Source organism: Pan paniscus, chromosome 13 (assembly GCF_029289425.2).
Source record: "Pan paniscus chromosome 13, NHGRI_mPanPan1-v2.0_pri, whole genome shotgun sequence".
Classification (NCBI taxonomy): Eukaryota; Metazoa; Chordata; class Mammalia; order Primates; family Hominidae; genus Pan; species Pan paniscus.
The window spans coordinates 123,167,228-123,190,674 of NC_073262.2; the positions used below are offsets into that span (position 1 = coordinate 123,167,228).

Here is a 23,447-nt window from a genome sequence, read left to right on the forward strand (position 1 = left end):
CTTAAGGAATTACATTCAATAACCCCATTTCCATGTAAGGTCACATTTTGACATACTGGAGGTTGGAGTTTAACACATAAACTTTGAGGGAAAGACACAATTCAGTTCATAACAAACCCTTATATAAACTCCTACTGTATGCACATATATGAGCTATTACTTTCTACTTCTTTGATGTAGTTAAAACATTGTTTATAATGTCTTGCCTTTCTTATTTAATCCTATGTAGTTCTTTTGATTTAAAATATTTCACTAAAATTTCCTTCACACCTACCATCTGCTATCGTAGTAAAACTGGATCCTTACTTATGCCTATAAGCACTGATTGTGTTTATATACTCAGTGGGTATCATTCATTTTTCAACTGAAAGGAGCCCATTTCATGTAACAACAGTTGTGGTTGGATCTGAGACCTCAGATGATGGCAGCAGGGTATTGCCTCTCTCGGCTTCCATAATCTAATTTCTCCCACTTTGACTGCATTTTCAGACATAATTTTTCCCCATGTAGCCATTTGACATGGCCAGGTCTGTATTGATACCCTACATACTCACCAACCCAATGGAAATAAAATGCATGTTCATTTCTGAAACAGTTCTGCGGGCTCCTGACTGTGCATCCCATTGTTCAAGCAGAGATCACATATTTGTCTGTGAGCCAATCATTATACGTGTGCAATAGGTCAAGCTCTGGAGATGCAGGCCAAGTGTGCAATGAGGATAAATTTTACCCAAAGGAAAGTTTTACCCAGGCCTTTTTATTTTTTTGTACAAGAAAGTAGTGGATGCTGAGAAGACAAAACAAACAAACAACTCACCGTATGTTCACTATATGCTTATGCTTCTTTAATTGTTTTATTGGCACCTTCCATATGAAAATATATGCATTTACACAAATGTACTCAAGTGTCATAATTTCTGTAGCAAGTGTGGTTGGTGTTGTAGCAAATGAAGTGGATTTAATTCTCTAAATCTTGATTAAGAGAGTTTTCAGAAACATACCTCTCCAGGGCAAAGTGCAGCATGTTTTTATCTTGTAGGAATAATGCATGGATTATCCAGTACTTTGAATATAAAATGTACAATATAAATGTATCCTTTAATTATGATCCTGAAAGTAATATCTGTTTTCCCTTTCTATTAGGAATAACATCAGGTAACAGAAATAAAATGTAATGAAAGAGAGCAAAATTGATCATACTGGGACCAAATGAGGAATAGGGGCAAAATAGCTAGGCAGATTTTTTCCTCTTGGACAGAAAAGCAAATCCAAACATGAGTTCAACTTGCTAAAAATAAATCACATCCACTTTCTTCACAGGCTTCTTAATGTATTGCAAAAAATGACCTTTAAACTACTGTGAGAGATAGCAGCTGACTAGAAAATTACAGGTATTAGCAGGATAACCAGAGATTAGAGTATTTAGAGTATTGCAAAAAAAAAATACTAAGAGACAGATGTTAATAATTTGCAAACTCAAAAGACAGCTACAATAAAACCCTATATTGTAGTGTTTTTAAAGGATGATTGGGGGATTCATGATAATATACTGTACCTAGAAATCTAAATGCAAATAAATAAAATTACCTTTTTGAGAAATTTGCCATAAAAATTTGATTTTTAAAAATCACAGAAAATTACTGATTACATTTATCAAGTATTGGCCTTTGCCCCAAAGATTTTTAAGTGTAATGCTTTCCTTCATTATACATATCTAACATGCATGTTTACATCTTTTGAAAGACATTCCTAAAATAAAGACAACATAATGATTATAGTCTGTTCACTGTTAATCCTTAGACAGAAGGGCAACATGAACTACTGGGTAAAACCCTAAATTGAATATTAGGAATCATGACTTACAGACATCACTACTAATTTTCACTTGATCCTGCACCAATCATTCAATAATCATTTCCTTTTTCTTCTTCTTCTTCTTCTTCTTCTTCTTCTTCTTCTTCTTCTTCTTCTTCTTCTTCTTCTTCTTCTTCTTCTTCTTCTTCCTTCTTCTCCTTCTCCTTCTTCTTCCTTCTTCCTGCTTCTCCTTCTCCTTCTCCTCCTTCTTCTTCTTCTTCTTCTTCTTCTTCTTCCTTCTTCTCCTTCTCCTTCTTCTTCCTTCTTCCTGCTTCTCCTTCTCCTCCTCCTCCTCCTCCTTCTTCTTCTTCTTCTTCTTCTTCTTCTTCTTCTTCCTTCTGCTTCTCCTTCTCCTTCTTCTTCTTCTTCTTCTTCTTCTTCCTTCTGCTTCTCCTTCTCCTTCTTCTTCTCCTTCTTCTTCTTCTTCTTCTTCTTCTTCTTCTTCTTCTTCTTCTTCTTCTTCTTCTTCCTTCTGCTTCTCCTTCTCCTTCTTCTCCTTCTTCTTCTTCTTCTTCTTCTTCTTCTTCTTCTTCCTTCTTCTCCTTCTCCTTCTTCTTCCTTCTTCCTCCTCCTCCTCCTTCCTCTTCTTCTTCTTCCTCTTCTTCTTCCTTCTCCTTCTCCTTCTTCTTTCTTCTCCTTCTTTCTTCTTCTCCAGCAGAGTTATCTCTGGGCAAAAGTGGAAGGAAATAGTGAGTTCTGGCACCAGCCAGACATGGGTCCCAAACACACTACTGTCCTGCTGAAGTCTGCAGGGGCTGTGTAAGGGGACCGTGAGGCTCAGAGACCCCAGCACCAGCCTGCTTGAGCTTGAATTCTGCCTCTGGCTCTTTTTTTGTGGTGTGGTCTTTCACTAATTACTTAACTTTCTATGCCAGGGTTTCTTCACACTCCAAATGGAGATAATTCTTGTTCCTGGAGTTATGAGAAGTAAAAGGCTTAATATTTTAAAGGAATTGAAACATTGCCAGGGGAAGAATTTGCTGTAACTTGCTATTTAAAAACTCTTGGATAACTAAATCCTGTTTACCTCTTTAGTAAAACAGAGTCGGGATGATGTAGTGCCATATAGTTCATAAAGTACCTAAATGCTTTACCCACCTCGGCCACTCAGTGCATAACAGCTACTTTCCAATGGATGTGAATTTTCCATGATGATAGCGGGACATGGGACAATGGTGGTGTTGTCTCCCTTGATGACAACCTCAAGTTTTAATGATGTCTCTAAACATCCTATTTTCACCATTGTCCTCATATACTTTTAATGCTTATTGTAGATCCATATGAATTCAGTAAACACTTATTTTGACTTATTTTATGTGTGATTCTGTCAGGCACTGGAATGGGAGGCAGATATAAGAGAAGAGCATGTACTTGATGCCTCTACTGGGAATCATTTCTTGCCCCCATCTAATCTGTGTAATCCTCATATGTTCTTTGCTTTAGTCAGCATCACCATCCCCTCGGTTCTTGAGGACCTCTTCCTTCCTCTCCCTTTCCCTCCATATGCAACCAACAGTCAAGTCTCATTAAGACTCTATCCAGAGCCTCTGCCCCCACTGCCACTGTCTCAGCTTTGGTTCATGTTATCCTTTTCTAGCAATATTGATGCAGTCTGACTGACCAACTCCCTACCTGCATCTCCAACACACCCAACCTCCTCCTTTTTTGTCCACTTCTTTTGTGGGTGAGATTAATGGCATTCGTTTCCAAGCTAGCATTCCAAGAGTTTCTTACTGTTTCTCTTTATGTATTTCATGATGTACTCAAACTGATCTTCTTGCTCTTTCTGTACACGCCTTTCCTTATGCTGCTTCTCTTATTCAGGGGAACCCACATCCCCACACCTCCAAAGCTATCTGTATTCGGTGGACAATTTCAAACTATTTCCTGTTTCATGACATCTTCACCAGTTGTCCCCGTCCTTCTATCATTGTTGGAATGATCTCCTCCTCATTCCTATTTTTCCTAACATTTCATCTCTACCTCTCTTATGTCACTTATGTTATAATGACTTGCATTATATTTCTTTTTCTGCCTACCTTCTATTTTCTATATTGTAAATTCTTGGAGAATAAAACACTGTCTGATTTATTTTTGTGTCTTCACAATGCTGAGCACAGTGAATATAGACACTCAGAAATACTTATTTAATGATTAAAGAAATCAATGGGGAAAACATCATGGCATTTATCTTCCATGAGCTCAGCATCTAGTGGAGACGACATATATGTACGTATATACACACACAAATACACACGCACACACACAAATACACACACAACTACACACACACATAAATACACACACACACAGTGTGATGCAAGGCCAACTCTGAAAAGGCAAAAAAAGTATTTGTACAAACATTTTGTTAAGCAGATGTAAACAAATGAATACTTAACACTGGCTGGGAAATTTGATGGGGGTGCGCTTCTAAGAGTGGGTAGAATTTCAGTCGAATATTGAAGGAAGGATAGAAGACATAAGCAAATTGGAAACAAAGACGTTTGGGTTGAGCCAACAGTCTGAGCCAAGGCCTGGAGGCAGGTGAGGGCAGGGTTATGTTCAGGAAACAGTGTCCTTCCTGGTCTCATTGGATGTATTATCCATGAACTTATTTAAGTCGTTTTTTTTGAGACAGAGTCTCACTCTGTCGCCCAGGCTGGAGTGCAGTGGTGCAATCTCGGCTCACTGCAAGCTCCACCTCCCGGGTTCATGCCATTCTCTTGCCTCAGCCTCCCGAGTAGCTGGGACTACAGGCACCCGCCACCATGCCCGGCTAATTTTTTGTATTTTTAGTAAAGATGGGGTTTCACCATGTTAGTCAGGATGGTCTTGATCTCCTGGCCACGTGATCCACCCGCCTCGGCCTCCCAAAGTGCTGGGATTACAGGTGTGAGCCACTGCGCCTGGCCTTAAGTCTTCTGTTATCTGGAAGAATCACATGTATATTTCCCTTGGATATGTTTTTCTCCTCAGTACAGTCTAAGGTTATAGAACCATTTTCTTAATAGTATGTGGGGACAACTCTATTACTGAATAATAGTTATTTTGTGAACTATAGACCTCTCCCCTTACTGAATATAATCAATAGTTACTAAAACCTGTGGGAAGAAATGTGCTCATCTCAACATTCTTATAACTCGACTCACCATTTTGTTTCATGATAGCAGAGTGTGCTACAAATCAAACTTAATATGTATCAGTATATTTTTTAGTGGTGCACCACATTTAATTTTAAAAGAGTTAATTCATTTAAGTGTCATAATACAGCATATAGATTGACAAGCATGAAAAGTTGAGTGGTGTAATGCCCTGCACATAAAAAATGTGCTCAATAAATATTGGCCAATTTGAACTGGAATAGTGTCCACTCATCAGATTGTCTGGCCAATATTTTTCCACTTACCCATCCACACAGCAGCAATATGAGCCACTATGTTGAAAAGTTACATACACACATTCCTGGCCTGTGGGTCCATGAAACACTCCATTGTTTTATAAATAAATCGCCCCTTTTTGTGTTTATATATTTTTTTCTGACTGTGCTTTGGTCTTTTTCTACCCAAAGAATTGGAACAAATGTAATTCGTCACTGCTTCCTTGTGTATCTTTAGATTAAAAAAGAGTATTTCTATACACCATTTAAAAATCCAAATTGAAACTTTATAGTCATAATTTTCAACTTGTAGGAGGCTATAAAGACTCCATACATCCCATCATAGATTGAAAAGTATTATTTTCTATACCAGTATTAAAGGGTGAATACTTCTTGCCCAGAGAACAGAAGGGCTTCTCCAATGGCTATCCCCTCCCAAGCTTGGTGGATTGCATCAGGTTCTCTAATATTTTTTTCTAGAAATAAAACACTAGACTTAATATCTTCACTTCACTGTGAGGCAAAAAAAAAAAAAATGTCTATAATATGATTGTCTTCCAACATTTTCCTTTTATCCTGAATGGTCTTTCCTCCTACACATCCAAACCTCATGGTTGGTGTGATATTTGGTTACATCAGTGAATCATTTCACAAGGATTTCTAGAACTTGGGATCTAAGAGTTGAAATGAATCCAATTTAGTGACAAAAGCAATAAGAATAGAATTCAGGTGCTGTGTGCTGCCATATTCCCCATAAAATAGAGAACAATCATAAGAGAAAATGATCTTCACATCCAGAGGAAACAGAAAAAAATGGAAAGAGATGGCCTTAAAAACAAAATCTACAGTTGATCTTGGGTCCAGCTACAGCTTTGTCCTTCCACTAGCTGGGGTTCTGTCTTTGGATTCTACTAGTCAATGTATTCCCCTTTCGCTTGAGCTTGTTGGAGGTGTATATTTGTCACTTGTTACCAAACTACTATAAGAATTTTGATTCTTCTTGGGAGTCAGGAAGCTGGAGCTAATCATACCAGTGGGGAAAGCCTGGCAGATAGCCACAGGGTGTAGAGCAAATGACAACTGGTGGCAACGCTTAAGCTTCAAAGAGGCAGAACAATAGCAAATTACCTGACCTGAAGCAAAGGGTCTAGAATGGCAGTCAGGTTTGACTATTCCTCTGGCAGACACTAGGAAAGAGTGCCCTATGTAGGAAAAATAGGTCTATTCTGAAATGCCTGTGGCCTTATCCTTGGGTTTGGGGAGTGACCTTGAAGACGCTGAGCCAGCTCTGATGCTTCTGGGCTGACTCCAATGCAGGACTCTCTTTATAGCAGTGCACAAAGGGCCAGAAATGAGAAATTAAATGTAAGTTATGGCTTGAGAACAAATATAAGAGGAAAGAGCAATGGTCCTTGTTCCTCTCATATCTAGTGTCTTAGTTCATTAGTGCTGCTATGACAAACTATCATAGCCTGGGTGGCTGAGAGACAACAGAAATGTATTACTCATAGTCCTGGAGACTGAGAGGTTCTAGATTGAAGTACTAGCGGACATAGTTTCTGGTGAGGGCCAGCTTCCTGGTTCGTAGACGGCCATCTTTCCAGTGTGTCCTGACTTGGCAGAAGGGGCCAGGGAGCTCTCAGGGGTCACTTTTATAAAGACACTAATCCCATTCTTGAGGGTTCCACGCTCATGACCTGATCACCTCCCACCTCCTAATAACCATCACTTTGGGTGTTAGGATTAAAACATGAATGTTGGGGGAGGAGGTGCACACATTCAGTCTCCAGTACCTAAGAAATGAATCAACATCACCTACTTCCATTAGAACCAGATGGCCCTGAACACTGTTAATCTATACCTGTAAGAGAGCCAAGTAAAGCACTATGCCACTTTAGTGATGCAATTGGCTCTTCATTAGAGCATTAGTGTCTTAGAATATGTTTACATGAAAGAGAGAATTCAGATGAGAACATTCCAGACCAAAATATTGAAATTATATAATCTGAAATAGACACTTGGCCTGAATTCTTCTCTGAGAAGTCCAAATAGCAGTAATTGCAGGGTCCTAGAGTCCATCTGGACTCTTAGTTTTTAATGCTGGCTGTAAAGCAGATAAACACATCAGAGGGCAGATTTAGGTGCTTTCTGTGCTTCAGAAAAATAAAAGCCAGTTAGTTGCACAATCGATTGACAAGGAATTATGAAACACCTTATGACTTAGTTCAGTGGAAACTGCCAGAACCTCTCGCCTAAGATTCTCATCTTACCTTGAGAGGTGAGGCAATTGCAAAGCTTTTTTGGATAACATGCCTTAACTTTTCAAATTAGTTTACTGCAAATCTATAAATCAAGATTATTTTTCATTCTTCACTCTGGTGGGCATCCTTTGTCTGGCTACATCCTAGGAGGGAAGACCTTTCCTCTTACCCAGATGTGTTCAGAATGCAATAATTCTCTCACTCTCTCTTTATCGCTAATTGCCCTGTCTCTTAAAGCAGGCAATTGCAAGTTGAGTGTATGGAGGGATGTGACTATGAGGCCTTGTTAAACCAGGACCCGTCAGGTTAGACACTGTGGCATAACTTATGTCTACATTTCTGACCATGAACTTATCCAGATTCCTGATCCTGAATTCTTTATGGTCTATCACATTAATGATGACTATATGAAAATTAAAAATTAAAAAAAAAAACCCGTTTTGTATATTTGAGCCAAAGAAATGTTTCAGAACTTCACAGGGTTTCTATGGTTTGGTTTGGGTTCGACAGGTAAAGAAATTATTTGTTCACTTTTTCCAGTCACCCCATTTCTTAGAAATTTCATTTTCCCACAGTTATTCTCATAATATACTGAGCTGAAGATCATGCTAAGTTAAAAATAAGTGGTAATTTAAATTATTTAACATTTGTATATGATTAGAACACAAAGGCCTACACATACCCTGGGCAGTAGGAATTAATTTATCAAGGTGAGCAGCCCTGCTTTATCATGGTGGCCTAGACAGGAATTAGACAAGTTATATCCATCTTAAATTCTTTTCTAAGGAAGAACGTCGTAGGGCTTAAAATATATATTACTGAATGAGAGGCAAGTTTGAAACCCATAAGTCTCTTTCTATGTAGGGAGCTCTATACATACTATCCAGGCAAATGGATTGCATTTTTCTTTTTATTAATCACAAAGGAGGCACATGCTCAACCAGCCAAGACCAGCTTTATTAGTGAATATACATTCCTTGCACCTAGGTTTATAGTCTGCATGCTGAAAGTGTTTTATATTCTTCCTTCTGGTTATGGCTGTTCAGAGTGATTGAGCTCAAACCCAGTCCTCATGAATTCACCAAATAACCCAGTTCACTGACGAAGAGAGTGATGCCTGTCTTTTTGAGTGGGTCTGCAGGATGCCACATGCCTCCATGTAAAAATAAAAGCCAAAATAGCAAGTACCTTGTGAAGATTTGATTTGACTGCTGCTGAGGACTGAGGAGGTTGATGGGATTTTCCACCCTTCTGCTGGATCTTTCCTTGGTTTGTCCCTACGACTGTGCAGACCAGAACTGTAGTTCTGAACCCTGGATACTTTGCTCCTTACCCGGAATTCACTGAAGGGACACATGATGAATGATCGGATCTGCTTGCCTATCATAAATCTCAGCCAGTAGGGGAGGGAGAGACCGGGCTGACACATCACCTCTGAGGACTGGGTTACAGACTCCTCACTGATTTATCTGTCCATTTCTCCTCATTATGAAAGAAGGAAATGGTTTAACTCAAACATTTTACAGAGACATTTGGTCAGGGGGAGCCTCTTCCAGGGAGAAGAGACTCCTGTCTTCATCTTGTTTATCGCTCTCCAAAAGCCATTGTTCTTCAATCTAGACACAACCACTAGGCCTCCATCAACAGATTTTTTTTTCTTGGAAATAATAAATGTTAAATATCCTTGGAATTTGCTAAGGCCTGTTTGCTTTAGGAAGGAATTTGTTATGATTAGCTTGGGTACTTGGAGCCCAAGAGTTCCTGATAGCAAGTGCTGGCTAAAATGAGCAATGATGAAGAGTCAGAGAGATATGGGCTCAAGTTCGACCAGCCACTTCCCAGCTGTGTGGCTCCATGCATGTTATTTAACTTCTGGGTCTCAGTTCTTCATCTGCTAAATGACGATAATCATAATGCCTATCTCCTAGAGTCAAACAAATTAGTGCTTGTCACATAGTAAGTGCTCAATAAATAATTGTTGTCATCCATCAGCATCAATCCCGTCATCCCCACAGCATGAGCACCAAGATACGAGCAACTAGTTGGAAGGGGACAGTGTATAATTTTTAGCTTTGTTGTCTCCATTATGTTCTAATTCTTTCCTACTGAGGAAACTGAAAATCTCGTCTCCTTGTCTTGGGATTGTGCAGACTTAGTCTTGCATTAAATGTTTCAATCATCTGCATGTACATATAGAATAAATTCCAGTCTCCTAGGCACATATACACATTTACATCTTCCCTTAGATCTGGCTTCTGGTTATCTCTCCAGCCTCACTGCACTCCCTATCTTAAAATATATTTTATAAAAAAGACAAAATTCTCTGCAGTTTCCTGCTCAGCCCCACTTTCATGACTTCTATATGCTGTTTCTTCTGTCACAAACATAGTTTCCAATTTTCTTATAATACATTTTTATTTATCTTTCAGAAATATTTGATAGACACACTTTCTCCTAAACGCTCAGATTTATATCAGTGACCATCCTGTGTACTTTTTCAATAATTTATATATTTCCCTATAGATTATCAAATTGCTGCATTTTAATGAAGTTATGTGCATATAACTGTATCTTCTCCACTAGACTGGAAGCTGCTCAAGGGTAAGGATTGTCAAATCAGTGCCTGAAACAGGAAATTTTCTAAACATGATTTTTAAGGGTGTTTGAGCTTAGTGTTGAGATAAAAGGATTATGCATGTCACTTTCTTCATGTATAAGAATGTAGGAGAAGCAAATGTCTCATATAGTTACAGATGGTTATATACAGAAATATTTATTGATATGTCTATATATGCACAGATTAATATGCACACATATACTTCTTTTATTATTATTATTTTTTGAGACGGAGTCTTGCTCTGTCTCCCAGGCTGGAGTGCAATAGCGCAATCTCGGCTCACTGCAACCGCCTCCTGAGTTCAAGCAATTCTCCTGCCTCAGTCTCCCGAGTAGCTTAGATTACAGGCACCTGCCACCATATCCAGCTAATTTTTTGTATTTTTTAGTAGAGACAGGGTTTCGCCATGTTGGCCAGGGTGGTCTCGAATTCCTAACCTCAGGTGATCCACCCGCCTCAGCCTCCCAAAGTGCTGGGATTACAGGCGTGAGCCACCATGCCTGGCCACACATATATATTTCTTTGGTCTCTTAGCTAAGAGGGCATAAAGAAAGGATAGCCCACCATCAGTGAACACATGTAATACCCAGATGTTGGTTTCAAATACTATTCTCTAATAAAGAACACCAGGGTTCCTTGGAGAAATGGATGATTCTAGGATATGGCAGAAACACGCAAGATAAGGCTGGAGCACCTTTTATTGCCATTAAATAAGGAAGTCCTAAAATACAAGCACACACACATACATACACATTGGGAATATGTCAAAAGGGAAGAAGAATTTTTTAGGAGAGCTCCCAATGACCAGAAGCTGAAATAATTAGATCAAAACAATTTATTGAATTATAACTCAAAGTATAAAATAAATATCCATGAATCTGTACTAAAGAGTATCAATAAATACTAGTAATAAATAGATAATTTAATAAATTAATAAGTCAGGGAGGAGAGACACATCCCCTTAGCACAAGAATTTATATAGCTATTCCAACCTAAAAGATTAGAGTGGCATAATTCTCTACTCTTTAGTTATGGGCTATGTATTGAGACCTCCTTCCAAATAGCACAGTATGGAAAGGGAGGGAGAAAATAACTCTAGAGTTATATACAGAAACCTGATGACTACAGCTTCAGCCCAGTGATTGTGGTTAACATTAACAGCGATAAGCCATGTTGATAGCATGCACCCTTGCCGTGATATGATGAAAACAAAGCTTTTCCTCTGTGCTCTTGCCCTCAAAACTCATAACCCAGTCTAATCATGAGAAAAAAATCAGACAAATTCTATATTAGGGACATCCTATAATATTCCTGGCTAGTACAAACCAGTCAAGGTCATCAAAAACAAGGACAAGTCTGAGAAAATGTCATAGCCAACAGGAGCCTAAGTAGATATGATGACTAAATGCAATATGCTACCTGGATGAGATCCTGGAATAGAAAAAGACATTAGGTAAAAACGAAGGAAATCTGAGTAAAGCATGGACTTTAGTTGATAATAATGTATCAACAGAGGTACATTAATTGCAATAAATGTACTATACTAAGGTATGATGTTAATAATAGGTGCAACTGTGTGTGGGGTGGGGATGGAAACATGGGAACTCTGGGAAACATCTCCTCAATTTTTCTGTAAATTTGAAACTGCTCTAAAAACAAAGTCTAGTAAAAATTACTAAATAGCCAGGCATGGTGGCTCACACCTATAATCCCAACACCTTGGGAGGCTGAGGAAGGAGGACTCTATGAGGCCAGGAGTTCGAGACCAGCCTGGGCAACATAGCGAGACCCCCATCTCTACAAGAAATAATAATAATAATAATAATAATAATAATAATAATAATTAGCTGGGCATGGTGTTGCATGCATGTAGTCCCAGCTACTCAGAGTCTGAGGTGGGAGGATCACTTGAGCCTGAGAGGTTGAGGTTGTAGTAAGCTATGAGTCACTGTACTCCATCCTGGGTGACAGAGTGAGACTCTGTCTCAAACAAAAAGACTAACTAAAAAATGAAAAAAAAAAATGAAAGGAACAAAATCAGGATTTGCTGAGTAACACTGAAGAAATATACCACTTCTTTCTTAACACAGATTCACCTTTCCTTAACATATCTAAATAGTTCATGCAAACAAATTTATGCCACAGATTAAGTCAATAATTATCTCTACTTCCTGCTTTATTATGTGTGTGTAGTTAGGACTGGAATGAGGATACTTCACATGGAATCTTCCCTACCATAAGAACAACATGTTCTACCAACACTCTGATTGTTTTTCAGTCAGTCGTGCCACTATCTAAAGATGCATCCACTCTCATCCTTGCTTAGTGTAGATCTGTGTCCTGGTCATGAGAAAGGACTGTTCCAATTTTCTTTAAGGGCTGACTTAGCAATGATCAAATACACTTGATTAGAAAAATTAAAAGAATTATAATGGCCCTTTTAGTATTTTGGGAAACAGTAAGGTGGGTGAGAGAAGACTAGGCACCAACCTCTTTAGGAGTTTAGGCGGAGAGAGGTGTTTGATTGTCTCACATCAACAAGGAATGAACCTAGAAGCTGGCACTCAGAAACCATCACATTCCAGATGAGCTCTGTTCTGCTTTGTGGTTGTGGCCACAGCCAGTGACTTATTTCCTGGGCAATAAGTGTTTTGGTTCAAGCAGAAACTGCTGAAGTTAGCACTCTTAAAGTGTTAACTTCAGACTTGATAAAGAAAAGCTTAAAAGTTAGCTTGCAACTGTTAATGACCCTGCATTTAGATTTGTGCTTAATTTTATCTACGTGGTTCTATGTCCTTGCTGAGAGCCTCAGCTAAGTCCTTTTGACAAACAGTGGTGTGGGAGAAAAGCAGAGGATGTCTGCCTGACAGGGTGGCCCAGGTCAGCAAATTAATGTTCCTCCTTGGGGCCAGAGCTGACCAGGAGAAAGATGGCTCTGACCTTGCGAGTTTCACACTGGAGGCCTGCAGAGGTGGTCCATCATGGAGGGAAAAAGACAGAGAGGAAAAAACAGCAATTTTGATGAAGTTATTGGATACATCCACTTCCCTTTTAAATTCTAAGACCCATTCCTACTCATGTAGACAAAACATCCAAGTGATGGAATGAATGCCTTTCATTTTCAGACATTTGTAGGGTTGTCAGACCAACATAGCCTGAGGTACGAGAACCTTTGGTTAAGATTTCATTCGTAATTCCTTATACCTATGCTGAGCCTTCAACTTTCCAAGCTGTTCTGCAAACCTACAGTCACCCTCTGACTCCACCCCAATTCTCCAGACAGTATCTTCTCCCATTTTCCCTCAAGGGGGAAAAAAATCAATAGATTAAATGGTTTTACACTGCTTTGCAAAATTGACACTATGATTTTGTAAGTTGGCAGGAATAGGTGGTAGTGGGAGGAGGGCAGTAAGGGGTAGGAGTTTAAGAGCACAGGGTCCTATGCAAAAGGAAAACGGGGCTTTTTGGCAAAAACTCACTAAACATTTCAAGATGGTGACAATGGAGCATTAAAGCAAGCATACTCCGTGGGCGTGCCCGGTCATATGCCCATAAAGCTAGCCCTGGTCTGGAGTATCACAAAAATGGGCTCAAAACCTGACTCTGCTTTTTACAGATTGGTCACTTTGGGCAAGTTTCTCAGACGCTTGAAAAAGGAGAGTAAGAGTATCTACCTCATTTTTAGAGCATTAAATAAGACCATGGATACAAAGAACAAAGTATATTGTATTATGCAGAAAGCACTCAAGAAACTAATAAGCGGCCAGGCGCAGTGGCTCATGTCTATAATCCCAGCACTTTGGGAGGCCGAGGCAGGCAGATCACCTGAGGTCAGGAGTTGAAGACCAGCCTGGCCAACATGGCAAAAACCCATCTCTACTAAAAAATACAAAAATTAGCCGAGCATGATGGCAGGTGCCCGTAATCCCAGCTGCTGGGAAGGCTGAGGCAGAGAGAATTGCTTGAACCCAGGAGGCAAAGGTTGCAGTGAGCCAAGATCACACCACTGCACTCCAGTCTGGGCAACAGAGTGAGACTCCGTCTCAAAAAAAAAAATTAAATTAAAAAAAGAAACTAATAAGGATAATAACAATATTAATAACAGTATAAGCAGGAGTCAGGGGTTGGGTTTGCAGCAACGAATCACTGCCCCCTTGAGCTGTCCCCGGAAGGCAGACGCGGTGTGGCCAGGGGAAACTACTGCCCCTCCGCAGCTGGCTGCTGGCTGCTCATTCCCACCTGCAGGCCTCAGAAAAGGCCACCTGGAACTGGCATTCGACACTCCTCATAGCATAGAAAAGACCAGGAAGTAAGCTCGGGAAACTGCTCCACTGGTTCCCTCCTTGACAAGGGCATATGTTTCCGTTTACTTTACGTGGTCTTGTTCTCCCAGAACCCCAGTCCCTCACCATGGTCTGAAATTTCCTGAGAGCCTAGTGCTTGACCTCCACACCTGGGTCTGTTGAGTTGGCTTCCTGCTGTCACTGCTGCCCTTCGGCCTGCCGTCCACCCGCTTGTTGCCTGTTCACCCCCTTGTTGACCTCCTATGGGCCAGAACTCATAGCGTGTGTGCCCTGTGGCCGTTTTGTCTCTACACTCTCTCTGACCTGACACTGTGACGTCTGTATTTGCCCTCAGGCTGCCTGCTGACTCTTTTTGCAGCCCTTTGCCTCCATTCATTGCACACCCCCCAGTTTTGGCTCTTTGCCCAGAACAGTGACCCTAAGGGGCCCAGGCCTTGTCTGCCAATGCCCCCAAATACACTGGCAAAATGCAGTTCATTTACCCACCCAGCCTAGCCTAGCCCTGCTCTACCCATGGTCATAAGGACATGGAACAGCATCTAGTGGAAATTTCTCCACCTGCCTTGACCTGGGTGCACTTCAAGAATGCGATTCTTTGAGTTAAACCACCAACAGTATCAGTCACTCAGCTTTAATCAGCAGCATTGAAGAAAGCTGTTCTCTCCCCTCAGTGTCCTCCTCCCTTTCCCCTGATTCTGGAAAGGCAGAATGATTGGACATTCTTTCCTTAGGGGTCAGCAAGAGTTCTCCATGAACATGTTTCTTTGTTCTTTATGGTTTGATTATATTCATTTAAAAAAAAATTCTAGTAGGCTTAGTGCAGAATTAACCCTTTGGGATTATTGGTTAGTTGACAATCCCTAATACCAAGCCATTAATTTTTCATTTTGTAGGTATGGTGGCAGTGAGCCAAGTTGCAGTTGGAAGATTAATGGTCCATCTACCCAGGCTTTGGGTGTGCTTAACGTTAAGCTAGAGCAGTGTGAACCTCCCTAACACCAGTAGGTGCTTATGGTCTAGCTGAGGAGACCCAATGTACTTTAAAACATGCAAATGCAGATACTCGAAAATTATTTCAGGCAGTGGTTTTTCTAACAGATAAGTGGTTTTCAAAGCAAGGTCTGGGTATTTGATAGTTTGCAGGTGGCTTCAAGCAGTCTACAACTTGGGAGTCTCTCAAGAAGTGATTATGTTAACATTATATTATTTAGCCACATTATGTGTGATCACTTTCTTCTTCCTGAAATCCTTTCTTCACTCATGGAGACTTCTCTTTCTTGATTCTCCTTCTACCTCATAGGCAACTTTTCTGTCTCCTTGCAGTTCCTCCTCATATCCCAGACTTCCAAATATTGGAACGTCCCTTACCTTTGTGCTAGGGGAAAAGCTTCCATGTGCCCCCCGAGGTTCTCTCTTCCCTCACCCCTTCGCTGCCAAGCTTTGTGCCCTGGGAGGCTGAGCTCTATGAATGACATCATGGACTTTAGTGCTTGTTTGGGTTGTGTCCTCCCAAAATTCATTGTTGCAGTCCTAACCCCAGTACATCAGTATGTGGCTTCAGTAGGTTTTTGCAGATGTAATTAGTTAAGATGAGGCATACTAGAGTAGGGTGACTTCCTGTCCAATATGACTAGTGTTCTCATAAGATGGGGAATTTGCACAGACAGGCAGACTGGGAGAACAAACACCATGTGATCACGAAGGTAGAGAAAAAGATGATACGTTGTTGTGCCAAACTTCTATTGATCCCAGTGGGGATGGCACCAGGTTCAAGAGCCAAAGAAGAGACCCAGAGCCAGCAAATGAGATGTAGGGTTTACATACAGGGGTCAAAGTCCAGCGGTGGCAGGCTGGGCAGGAGAACCGCCTTACATACAGTCCAGTGGTTGGACAGGATAGCCCAGTGGCAGCGGGCTAAGCAGAAGAACCACAACCACCTTCAAAAGACACGCAGTTTCTACAGCATTTTCACTTAGCACCCTTTTTCTAACAACCTCTACCTGGTAACCTTCATTCAACCCACACTCAGGGCCTTGAGTATGGCTGGTGGGCTCAGATGTTCCTTACAGACAGGGGACAGATCTCTGGGTTGGCCACTCCCAGATTCCTTGGAATCACATTCAGGTGCATCTGCCATACAGGATCATTCTCTGGGTATGCTTAAGCTATTGCTATCAGGTGCATCTACCATACATATAACTGCAAGTCAAGGAATGCCAGCATTCCCAGCAAGCCATCAGAAGCTATGGAGAGGAATGGAACAGGTTTTAACAGCAGCACAGTGTCCCTTGTAATTGCCTTGTGCCTTCCTACACCTTTGAAATCCTTTAAAATAGATGTTCTTCTTGCTGCGCAGAAGCTCTTTCGTTTAATTAGATCTCATTTGTCAATTTTTGCTTTTGTTACAATTGCTTTTGGTGATTCCATCATAAAATCTTTGCCCATGCCTATGTCCTGAATTTTATTGCCTAGATTTTCTTCTAGGGTTTTTCTAGTTTTGGGTTTTACATTTAAGTACAGACAACCCACAGAATGGGAGAAGATTTTTACGACCTATCCATCTGACAAAGTTCTAATATCAAAAATCTACAAGGAACTTAAGCAAATTTACAAAAAAAAAAAAACATTAAAAAGTGGGCAAATGACATGAACAGGCACTTCTCAAAAGAAGACATACTATGTCTAAAGAAGGCCTACTGTGCAGCCATAAAAAAGGATGAGTTCATGTCCTTTGCAGGGACATGGATGAAGCTGGAAACCATCATTCTAAGCAAACTATCACAAGGACAGAAAACCACACCATGTGTTCTCACTCATAAGTGGGAGTTGAACAATGAGAACACATGGACACAGGGTGGGGAAAAACACACACTGGGGCCAGTCGGTGGGTGGGGAGCTGGGGGAGGGATAGCATTAGGAGAAATACCTAATGTAAATGACGAGTTGATGGGTGCAGCAAACCAACATGACATATGTATACCTATGTAACAAACCTGCACGTTGTGCACATGCACCCTAGAACTTAAAGCGTAATATAAAAAGGCATACATGCAGCCAATAAATATATGAAAAAAAGCTCAACATCACTGATCATTAGAGAAATGCAAATCAAAACCACAGTGATGTACCATCTCATGCCAGTCAGAATGGTGATTATTAAAAAGTTGAGAAACAACAGATGCTGGCAAGATTGTGGAGAAATAGGAACACTTTTACACTGTTGGTGGGAATATAAATTAGTTCAACCATTGTGGGAGACAGCCTGGTGTTTCCTCAAAGGTTTGGAACCAGAAATCCCATTTGACCCAGCAATCCCATTAGTAGGTATATACCCAAAGGAATAAAACTCATGTTATTATAAAGATGCATGCACACATGTGTTCACTGCAGCACTATTCACAATAGCAAAGACATGGAATCCACCCAAATGCCTATCAATAATAGACTGGATTAAGACAATGTTTTACGTATATACCATGGAATACTATGCAGCCATAAAAAGGCATTTTAGATCACATCCTTTCTAGGGACATGGATGAAGCTGGAAGTCATTAACCTCAGCAAACTAACCAGAAACAGAAAACCAAACACCACATGTTCTCACTTAGAAGTAGGAGGCGAACAATGAGAACACATGGACACAGAGAGGGGAACAACACACAGTAGGGCCTGTCAGGAAAGAGTGTGGGGGAGAGAGCATCAGGAAAAATCACTAATGCACATGGGGCTTAATACCTAGGTGATGGGTTGATGGGTGCAGCAAACCACCAAGGTTTACCTATGTAACAAACCTCCACATCCTGCATAGGTACCCCAGAACTTAAAATAAAATATAAATAAATAAATACTAACTGTTTCTCAACTTATCCTAAATTTGAGCGTGCCATTCATCTCTCAGGCCACTAACTTTTACAGATCTTCCCTCTTTTCTATACATACTCACTCCCTTCCTCATCTCTTATAGGCACATGACTGTCTCCAATACTGTCTCTATGCTAGATGTCACCAATGAATTCCAGCCTCTTCTAATTGCCCACTCATCATTTCTCCTTAGTTGTTTAATAGGCATTGTAAACCTTTACATACCCAAAGTTAAGTTGTCGATATTGTCCCCACACTTGTTCCTCTTACAGTCTTCTGTCTCACTAAATGTCACCCCATTCTTCTAGTACCTTGGGCCAAAAACTTTGGAGTGGCTTAGGTTTTTGTTACTTCATGATTATGTATCTGACATCACACATCCAATCCATTAACACATCTTGTTCAGCCTACATAAAAACATCAATACATCCAGAATGGAGAAGTTGGTGCCCTCGTGCACTGTTAGTGGGAATACAAAATGGTGTAGCTACTGTGGAAAACACTCTGTCAGTTTCTCAAATGATTAAACATAGAACTACCATATGACTCAGCAATTCCTCTCCTTGGTATTGTATCCAAAAGAATTAAAATCAGGGACTGGAACAAATATGTGTATATAATTTCCATAGCATCTTTATTCACAATATCCAAAAGATGGAAACAACTCAAATTTTCATCAATGGATAAGTGGGTTATCATATACAATGGGTATCAATATACAATGGAATATTATTCAGCAATAAAACAGAATGAAACTTTCAGACATGCTACAACATGGATAGACCTTGTAAACATTACAGTTACTGAAATAAGTCAGACACAGAAGGACAACCATGATTCCACTTATATGAGGTACCCGGAATAGTCAAATTCAGAGAGGCAGAAAGTAGACGGTAGTTGCCAGGGGCTTGGGGTGCAGGAGAGGGGGAGTTATTATTTCATGGATATAGAGGTTTTTCTGGGGGTAATAAAAAAGTTTTGGGGCTGGGCGCGGTGGTTCATGCCTGTAATCCCAGCACTTTGGGAGGCCGAGGCGGGTGGATCACTTGAGGTCAGGAGTTTGAGACCAGCCTGATCAACATGGCGAAACCCCGTCTCTGCTAAAAATACAAAATTTAGCTGGGTGTGGTGGCAGGTGCCTGTAATCCCAGCTACTTGGGTGGCTGAGGCAGGAGAATCGCTTGAACCCGGGAGGCAGAAGTTGCAGTGAGCTGAGATCTTGCCACTGCACCCCAGCCTGGGCGACAGAGTGAGACTCTCTCAAAAAAAAAAAGCTTTGCACATAGGTAATGGGGATAGCTACACAGCATTGGGGAGGTATTTAAAGCCACTTGATCATATATTTATGAATGGTTAAAGTGATAAATATTATGGTATGTATATTTTAACATGATAAATTATATACACATATGTCTGTCTATATAATATAAATCCACATATATATATATGTTCAGGATTTTCTCCCTTCTCACCACTTCCGCTAACACCACCTGGGTATGGGCCCATCCTGCCTCACTGCAATGATTGCAGTAGCTTCCTCCCTGGTCTCTCCTCCTTCAAGTTGCTTCATCGTAGTTTATGGTCCACAAGAGTGAGCCAGAATGATCCTATTAACATCACAATATTCAGATCGTGTCATTCCTCCATTTGACACCCTGAGGCATTTCCCATGTCTTCCAGAGTAAAAGTCCAAGTCTTTAAAGTGGCCTGTAAGGCTCTCCGTCATCAGGCCTCAGGCACCCTAAGTCTAGTCTCCTACCTTCTCGTCTCCGTCTCCACTTTCACCCCATGTGTAGTCTCCTTATAACTCTTTCTTCTGTTGCTCTGCCTCAGTCACCCCAGGCCTAGCCTCCTTCCTTCCATCGCTCCTCTCCTTCTGCCCAGCCACACTGGCCTCCTAGCTGCTCCCTGAACACAGCTCATCACTTCAAACACATCGTGCTCAGTGCTCCTCCTGCATGGAAGGCCCTCTCCTTCACTTCTATCAGGCCCTGCCCAGCTCCCATCTCATCACTGAGGCCTTTCCCTGCACCCGCTAGGGAATATTAAGCAACCCCCACCCTGACACTGCCTAGGCTGCTTTATTTGCCTCTGTAGAAATTACAACTATCCAGTGCATGCAATGTATAGTATTGCTTACTTGGTTATTGACTGTATTTCTCTCCCCACCAGGATCCTTGAAGGCAGAGACTGTGTTCACTGGTGCCTCCTCTGCACCTAGAATGATGTCTGGCACCCAGTATACACATGATACATATTCACTGAATAAATGAATGAAGAAAATATCTATGCGTCTGTTCCTGACCTAGATGAATAATTAATGCAATTAATAAAACTTCAGACATTTCCTCATTGGGGTCTGTCTCTGAAATTTAGCCTTTTTTTTAATAATTTCAATTTCAATTTTTTTCTTTTTCTGAGACAAGGTCTTGCTCTGTTTCCCATGCTGGAGTGCAGTGGCATGATCTTGGCTCACTGCAACCTCCACTTCCTGGGCTCAAGCTATTCTCATGCCTCAGCCTCTTGAGTAGCTGGGTTTACAGGCACCCGCCACCACACCCAGCTGATTTTTGTATTTTTAGTAGAGACGGGGTTTCACCTTGTTATCCAGGCTGGTCTTGAACTCCTGAGCCCAGGTAATCCACCTGCCTTGGCCTCCTGAAGTTCTGGGATCAACTTTTAGATTAAAGGGTACATGTGCAGGTTTGTTACATGGATATATTTCATGATTATGGGGCTGGGATATGAATAATGCCCTGTCACCCATAGCTCATCATTTAAAAAAAATTACTTTCCACTTGAATCAGGAGCACATAGATGAAGTGAGCCACAGACCCCTGAGGCCAGTTATATCTCCTTCTGCCTGACCTGCCATGCTTAGGTCTCCAGGCTTATGGCTTGCCTTTCTCCATGTACTATTTTAGGCTTTGGCAACACTAGACTCTACTGAAGTTCTTACAATGCACTGTGACCTCCCTCATCCCTAGCCCTTTACTCAGTGTATCAGTCAGTGTTCTCTAGAGGAAGAGAACCAACAGGATAGATAGACGGTAGATTGATAGATAGATAGATAGATAGATAGATAGATAGATAGATAGATAGATAGATGATAGATGATAGAGATAGATAGGGAGATAGATAAGATAGATAGATAGATAGATAGATAGATGATAGAGATAGATAGGGAGATAGATGACAGAGATAGAGATAGATAAACAGATAAATAGGAAGATAAAGAGATAGATATTATAGGTAATTATTGCTTATGCAATGATGGAGGCAGTGAAGTCTCAAGGTCTGCCATCCGAAAGCTGAAGACGTAGAAGAACCAATCGTGTAGTTTTAGTCTAAGCCCAAAGGGCTGATAACCAGGAGAACCAGTGCTGTAAGTGTTAGTCTGAAAGCCAAGAGGCTTGACAACCAAGAAGAGTTGATGTTTCAGTTTGAGTTCAAAGGCAGAAAAGACCAATGTTCCAGCACCTGCAGTCAGGCAGGAGTTCCAACTAACTTGTGGTTGGGTCAACCTTTTTGTTCTGCTCAGGCCTTTGACTGATTGGTTTCTGGCCATGCACATTAAGGAAGAAAATCTGTTTTACTCAGTCTAATGATACAAATGTTAGTCTCATTAAAACACCCTCACACACACCCAGAATATTGTTTGACCAAATATCTGAGCACCCATGGCCCAGGCAATTTGACATACAAAATTAACCATCACACTCCATTTTAGTCCTCCTTTCACCTGACTATATCTTACTCACAGGTCTCAGTTGGGAACGCCCCTTTTGGGAAGTGGGCTCCAAGCACCTCAGCTCATGATTAACTTTTTGTGCAGTGTACTCAGAGCAAATGCTTTCTTCCTGTCATGGTTCTCCACCTCTGGATTGTAATTTTGGTTTGATTTAAGGAGCAGCTTTTTCTGCTTATGACTGCGTCCTAAAGCCTGGTACAATGCCTGCAGCAGAAGAGGTTCTCCAGATTATTTTTTCCAACTGTGCATATGAGCGATGGTCCATGGAGGGCCTGGAATCCCAAATTCCTTTCAGCAGGGAACACGAGCAAGAGATGCTAAGACAATGAAAGAAAAAGGAAGATAGTGAAAGTGAATGGTGTGATAGCATCTTACAAATTAAATGGAAGACAGAGTCTGAATTCAGTGACAGTTCGTGTAATCATTACACAATTTATTGTATTAGAAAAACTTCAAGGATCCCAGCCTCTGACCTGGCAGGCATTTGGCACCCTCATACTTCAATTCTATTCAAATGGCGGACATGGGCTAACAGCTTCAGCTTCACAGGGGCTCTGTCAGAAATGCATACTCAGACCTACTGAATAAAAATCTGCATCTTAATGTAGTCTCCAGGTGACGTGAGAAGGCGTAGAAGCTCTGAGCTATGGCTGCTAACCAGTTGCGTAAATATGGGGAACTTACTTAACTTCCAGACCAACATCTCCTCATCTGTAAAGTGGGGACAGTGATACCCAGGGTTGTTGTAACAACTAAATGAGATCTCTCCTGCTGGCTGCAGTGCCTGGAGTAGAGTAGAAGTTCAATGGGTTTTAATTTTTTGTTCATCATGAAAGCCATGGGTAAATGGAAGTGGACAGAATGATCACCGTGTCTGCTCTCTAGCTGCTGCGGTGGGACTGTGCTCACCTCAGTACTGATGCTCTTAACAAAAGCTTGCTTTTGTTTACCAATGTTCACTGAGTACTAATTATACTAAAGTTCTGTGCTAGATGCTGTTACAGACCCAGAAGATAAATAAAACCAACGCCCTGTCCTGAATGAATTCATAGAATAGTAGAGGAACATAAACACATATGAAGTCAGAAACTGAGAAGTGCCAGCCAAGGTATTAAGAAAGTTAGAGAATGGAAACATTTCTTCTTAGCATATATTTTATGTTTCCCTAGTAGCTGTTGTCTCAATTTATTTCTCATTACTGAAATACATATTTAATAAGAGGTACCCAGGCTCACCCTACAAAATTAATGACTTTTTACTGTGTTCTTGCTTTGAGCAAGACTTATTCTCTTTCATATTTTAAAAATTGGGATTAATATGCTCTTTCAGAATAGTTCAATTTAATTACTACTTTAAAATTCAAAGAGAAACATCATTAAATATTAATAGGCCAATCTGCAAAAACAAATTTTGCTGGAGGTTT

General features: G+C 40.8%; 1 long non-coding RNA gene across 4 annotated transcripts in view; it reads left to right on the top strand.

The window, feature by feature from the left end:
* Positions 1-23,447, top strand: part of LOC103786116 (uncharacterized) — an 859,517-nt gene that overhangs the window by 597,921 nt on the left and 238,149 nt on the right. The gene's annotated exons all lie outside the window — the stretch shown is intronic.